Source organism: Equus quagga, chromosome 12, assembly GCF_021613505.1.
Source record: "Equus quagga isolate Etosha38 chromosome 12, UCLA_HA_Equagga_1.0, whole genome shotgun sequence".
In the NCBI taxonomy this organism is placed as follows: Eukaryota; Metazoa; Chordata; class Mammalia; order Perissodactyla; family Equidae; genus Equus; species Equus quagga.
This window is the reverse complement of record NC_060278.1, coordinates 74728613-74734612: the sequence shown is the minus strand read 5'-3', so window position 1 is coordinate 74734612 and position 6000 is coordinate 74728613.

The window sequence follows — 6000 nt, the reverse complement described above, 5'->3', positions numbered from 1 at the left end:
CATATTTGATTCAACCATCTCCATTTTTTCGTGCAATGAGAAGGGTGTGTCCCAAAGAAAGACTACTTCTGCTCCTTGGCTTCTGGGATGAGGATGTATGTGGACCAGATTCACGGTCAGTGTGCAGCTGCCACAGCCCCAAAGTAAGGCAAACAAAAATAAACCCTTGTCAACCTTTGTAGCTATATGTTGCTGGGTTTCAGAAGCTGTTGGTCATTGTAGCACAATGTAGTAAATACCGGCTTACACATTCAGCAAGGATTCTGAACACAATGAGAAAAAAATCATCTGAGAAGCTTATGAGAGCTGAGATCTTTCTCAAGCCAAATTTTGTTTTCTTTTTATTACAAACATACAAGCCTTTCCACCTCGTAGAATTTATTCCTTTAAAAACTAATATTTACAACACATAAATTTATTTGTATATATGCCTTGTCCGTACCATATACTATACCAGATCCTTATAAATGTCTTTTAAGTTTTCAAAGTAGTCTAATGAGAAGTTACTTTGGGTTATCTGTTACAAAGAAGGAAATTGGAGCTCAGAGGTCAACATTACATGGGCCACAGAGACACAGTCAGGATTTCAACTTACACTGCAGCCCCCATTCATGCACTGTTTTATCACCTCTGTTGCTTAATCATCCTTCAAATTAAATGATGTTTTTCGAAAAAAGCTGAAAGTATAGGATAAAGAGATGTGTGACTCAACAGAGACGACGTAGCTACTCAACCCAAGGCCCCCACATGCCTTCCCCAGAGCTCCACATGAGGGAAAAATTGCTCCTTAACAGGTTTTCCCAGGTGCAGCATCCAGATGGTGAATTACCTTTTCTCCATTTACCTTAGACATTGAAGCATTTCCATGGTCCAACGTAACCGTGCACATTTCAAGGACATGATTTAAAAAATTGTCAACAAAAATTTTTAGCAGGTTGGAATTTCCTTTTATTAACATTTGCATTTCTATTACTTCTCATAACAGAAGTGATTCATGGGGGGTTTTTTGTAGATAAATTGGAAAATGAACAAAGTCTTTAAAAATAGAATAGAAAGTATGCCACGATGCATTTCTCTGAGTGTAATGTATATTTCAATTAAAAATTTGCATACACTTAAAAATTACACCGTAGAATTGGCCTAAGTTTTTAAATTGATAGATCCATTTATTAGATCATTTATTCAATACTTATGTATCTGCTGTCTGTTAGACTAGCCTTTGGATATAGCAAATCCGACGGATAAGTATTTACCCTCACATCACTTGCATTCCATATGAAAGACAAATAAGGAACTGGCTAAAAAGAAAGGGGCAATCAAAGCTGTTAAATATCGGGATAGAGTCTATAAAGGAAATCATTAAGGTGAAGAAGAGGGAGATACTGACTTTGGATAAAATTGTCAGTGGAGAAGTAATAACTAAGTTGACACTTAAAGAATGAGAATGAGTCAGCCATGCAAGGTACTGGGGAAACACCACCACAGACAGAGAGAAGAGTGAGGAAAGGCCTAGAGCCAGGAAAGGGTGAAGTAGGCTGCAGGAAAAGAGAAGATGCCAGTTGGGCTGAAGTGTAATGAACAAGGATGAGCGTGGTCAGAGGTGGTGAAGAGATGGAGGTGAAGGTGGAATTTGTCTCAGGCAGAAACTTAAAGAGTTTAATTAGGAGTATGGATTATTTTTCAGGGCAAAGGAAAGCCATCAGAGTGACTTTCTGACTAATGCTTTAGCAAGTTCACTTCAGATGCTGTACGCAAAACCCTCTGAGAGAGAGCAGGAGTGGAAACTTCTACTTTACCCGTGTATGTTGTCAATGTGATCACACAGTTTCCATATACCTCGAAGTAATCACAAGAACTCTGTTTGCAAGGATTTAGCAAATAGAAAAGACAGAAAAGGGAAAGATTTCAATTAGGAAGTTATTATAGGAATCCAGGTAACAGATAAGAGTAGCTTGGACCAGATGGAGAGAATTAAGCAGATTTGAGGTATGTCTTAGAAGTACAATCCGCAGAATTTGGTGATGGATTGGATATGGAGTATACTAAAGGAGCACTCAGGAATGGTTAGCAATTTTATGGCTGTAGTAACTATGAGGAAAACGTGAAAGTATTTTTCTCAGACAGAAAAGACCTGGTAAAAAATGCAATGGAAGAAGAGAGTTACAGCTTCCATTTTAGACACCAAAAGTGTCTGAGGAATGACCAACGAGAGATATCAATACTCAGTTGTAAAGTCCAAAAGGGAAGTATTGGCTTGAGACATAAATTTGAAGAACTGATCATTTAGATGAAGGATTAGCTCACTACAGTATGTGGGCCAAATCCTGCCGCTGTCTGGTTTTGTAGGGCTCCATAAGCTATGAAGGCTTTTTTCACGTTTAAATTGTTGGAAAAAATTCAAAACAAGAAGAATATTCTATGACACATGAAAATTATAGGGAACTCAAATTTTAGTGTCCATAAATAAAGCTTTATTGGAACCGAGCCACATTCATTCATTTACATATTATCTATGGCTACTTTCATGCTACAGCGGCAGGGTTGAGTAATTGTGACGAAGACCATATGGCCTGCAAAGCCAAAAACATTTTCTGTCTGGCTATTTACAGAAAACGTTTGCCTACCACTAATCTAGATGATATTAAACCTATGGGATTGGATGGTAGAAATCCTAGACAGTTTTGCTTTGCTTTTGCATCCAGCGACCCAGATGTCCTGAAAGAATGTGGGAACCTGGAGAGAGGACCATCCATTCACTTGCCTGCTGTGAGTTCCCCTTGTGGACTCTCCAAGGAAGGAATAACTTCAGAAGAGAATGATAAATTAGAAGGGCCAGACAGGGTTCCTGCATTGTAAGCTCCAAATTAACTGTATAGTGAACAGATTTAGGAAGTTGAAAAAAAACACATGGGAAAAGGACCTTCTGTTTATTTTTTCTCTTTATTAATTTACCACAACCACCGTCAAGTGTCCCAGTTTCTGTCTGGGAAGAGAGGCTGGCAGAGCCAGTGATCAAAAAGCAGCTGGAAAACCCCAAGAAATTATGGAACCCTCATAAAAGAATCAAAGGACAATGTTTTTCAAACCACTTGAAAAACTGAAGAGTCTTTTCTGGTCATGTTATTGTGTTTTTCGTTATGTGTCAACAACTGTAACGAAGAGCATCGGCAGTTGTGGACTGGGGTGGAATGTTTTCAGTGAAATTCCAGCCTCCTAAATGCTAGGATTTACAGGATCTTTTAGGGAAGATGGTGCTTTAGCATGAAAATAATGCCCATGATGTATCTTAACTAAGAACCCAAGCAAGCAATTCTTTAGTAGAACTTCAAACAAATAAATGTTTATAATAGAGTGCAAGACATATTACGTATAAAATATATTTACACTTGTCTTCTCCTTGAGCCACACAAATTGTCTGCATTGATAATGTAGTTTCTATTTATCTCAGAAGCAACGATAATAACCCTTTTTGAAAAAGTTTAGCTAATAGAAGAGAGAAAAGGGGAGGTTTCAGTTTTTTACCTCAGGATTGTGACTTAAGAGTGAATGGCAAGGAAACCACTGAATCTTTAAAAAAAAAAACCTCTTTATTTCAATTTATTCACCAGGCTTTTGAGCATATGTGGCATTTTATTAGTGTTTTGAAATATCGACTGTGACGCAAGGAAGGCCAGAAGATGCCACATCCATTCACATTTTATTCTAGAATTCTTACTGCTTCTAATTGTGGTGAACCAACCTCATTCTACCAGTCATGCCTGCTTAGGATGACTTGTCAGTTTTTCCATTTCCTGGTCACTTAAGTTAAGTGTATCCATCTATTTATTTACCTCCAATATTGCCAAAAACTACAGTGAGGGAAAACATTATCTAAGCCATTATACGTTGAAATATTATTATAAAAACAATTAGCATTTGTGTATAAATAGTTCCAGGTGTAGAACTAAGTGCATATGTTAAGGTTTCTAGACTCTCTCTTCCAGAAAATATTATCATTAAATAGGCTCATAAAATTATTTTGTCATAATATGTATCACAATGTAATATAACCTGGTTATTGGTGTATACGGGCACACACGCACATGCATACACACACACACACACACACATATCAGCCATTTGGTGAATTTCCTAAGGCAGTGGCTATTCAATAAATGTTGGAAGAAAGGAATACAGACACGCTCATACGTATATGGTAGCTTTGACCTTGACCAATTTAACCTTCCAGTGTTCATGACCATGTCTTATTCTATTTAGGTGGCACCAGCGTTGTTAGCAGAGCACCTTGCATATGCTAAGTACTCAATAAATGGTGGTTGAATGCAGGATAAAATCAATCCTGCCATTTTCTTTTCCAATCCTTAAGGGCATTGACTTTCAGCAAATACTAGGTTGTTTTAAGATGGAAGTAATACCATTTTGTAGTTTATAAAGTCCTCTTATACCCAGTTTCTCATTTAATCCTTAGTACAGCCTATGCAACTAAATATTTTTATTCACATTCTCAGATGAGAAAATTAAGCACAGACAAATTAATGACTTGCTCAGGGTCGTCAAACGTTAAGTCATCACATTGGGAATCAAACCAAATCTTGATCTTTGCACCATCAATTTTCTGTGTAGCGTTGACAAGTCAAAAAGCCTGTCTCCTTTACAGGTGGGGGTGCTCGAATGTGGAACCTCAGGCACTTAAGGGACAATTTGTTGCCAGTTTAGATCAGCATTTGTGGGATCTGCACCTACAAAACCACCTCCTTTTCTCTTTATAAGCTTAAGGGCTGAGTATTTTCCTTGTGAGATTGCGCTGAAATGAGATACGTCCCATACATTTTGTCCCAATATCTCAGGCTTAGATTCTTTGCTGAAGTCTTTCATGCTGTTGAACTCAAAGAACTTCCCACGTCCTAACATATTTCAAGTCACACCTTTACCCTCCCATCTTGTGCAGAGTTTGTCTGAAATTCCACCTTAGTCCACCAAAAGTTTCAATAAATGATTATTTGTATTGATAATTTCATACTCCCAGTCACTTATCCTCCTTTCTTCTATTTACTTATTTTTCCAATAGCTCCTTTTAAAAAATCTAGTTTTATTAGTAAGAAAGGATTATTTTTCCCTCTTGGTTTTGGTGTTTTATTTTGTTTCCTTTTTTTGGTATCAATGTTCAGGGTCAGTTCTGTAAGGATTCAGACTAAAAGGCATACATATACAAAAATATAATGCCTATTCCCAAAGCTACAATTAAAAAAACACTTTTGGGGCCGGCCCCGTGGCCAAGTGGTGAAGTTTGCGCGCTCTGCTACGGCGGCCCAGGGTTTCACCGGTTCGGATCCTGGGCGAGGACATGGCACCATTCATCAGGCCACATTGAGGCGGCGTCCCACGTGTCACAACTAGGAGGACCCACAGCTAAAATATACAACTATGTACTGGGGGGATTTAGGGACAAAAAGCAGAAAGAGAAAGAAAAAAAGAAGATTGGCAACAGTTGTTAGCTCAGGTGCCAATCTTTAAAAAAAAAAAAAACACTTTTGGAGAGGAAGAAGGTGGAGAAGATCTCAGTAAAGCGAAGAACACGTGTTTTGAGGGGTTTGAAGACCTAGATTTGAGGCCCAGCTCTAACACTTTCTAGCACTTTCTTTTGACCCGAACCAAATCAGCTACCCTGGCTCCCTCTCGGTTTCTTTATCCTAGACAATGGGAATGATGACTGTTCCTTTGAGTGGCTTTGAGGGTCTTGAGAGGATGGATATAAGCGCAATTTAAACTCTGGAACACTTGATAATTGCCAGGTAGCATTATTTACCCAAACATAAAAATAGGTCATTAAATATCATCAAAGAGAAAAGCAAATGTCCGGGGTTCATCTCTGTTCCCCTGTTGCTGGGGAAAGAGGCTCTTTGTCCCTTTAAGAGCTCTCAGACACATCTCTAATCACATCCTAAAAGGCTTCCTGGTTGTGTAGCTTAGGTGCATCCGGTAGCACAGCCATGTCCTGAT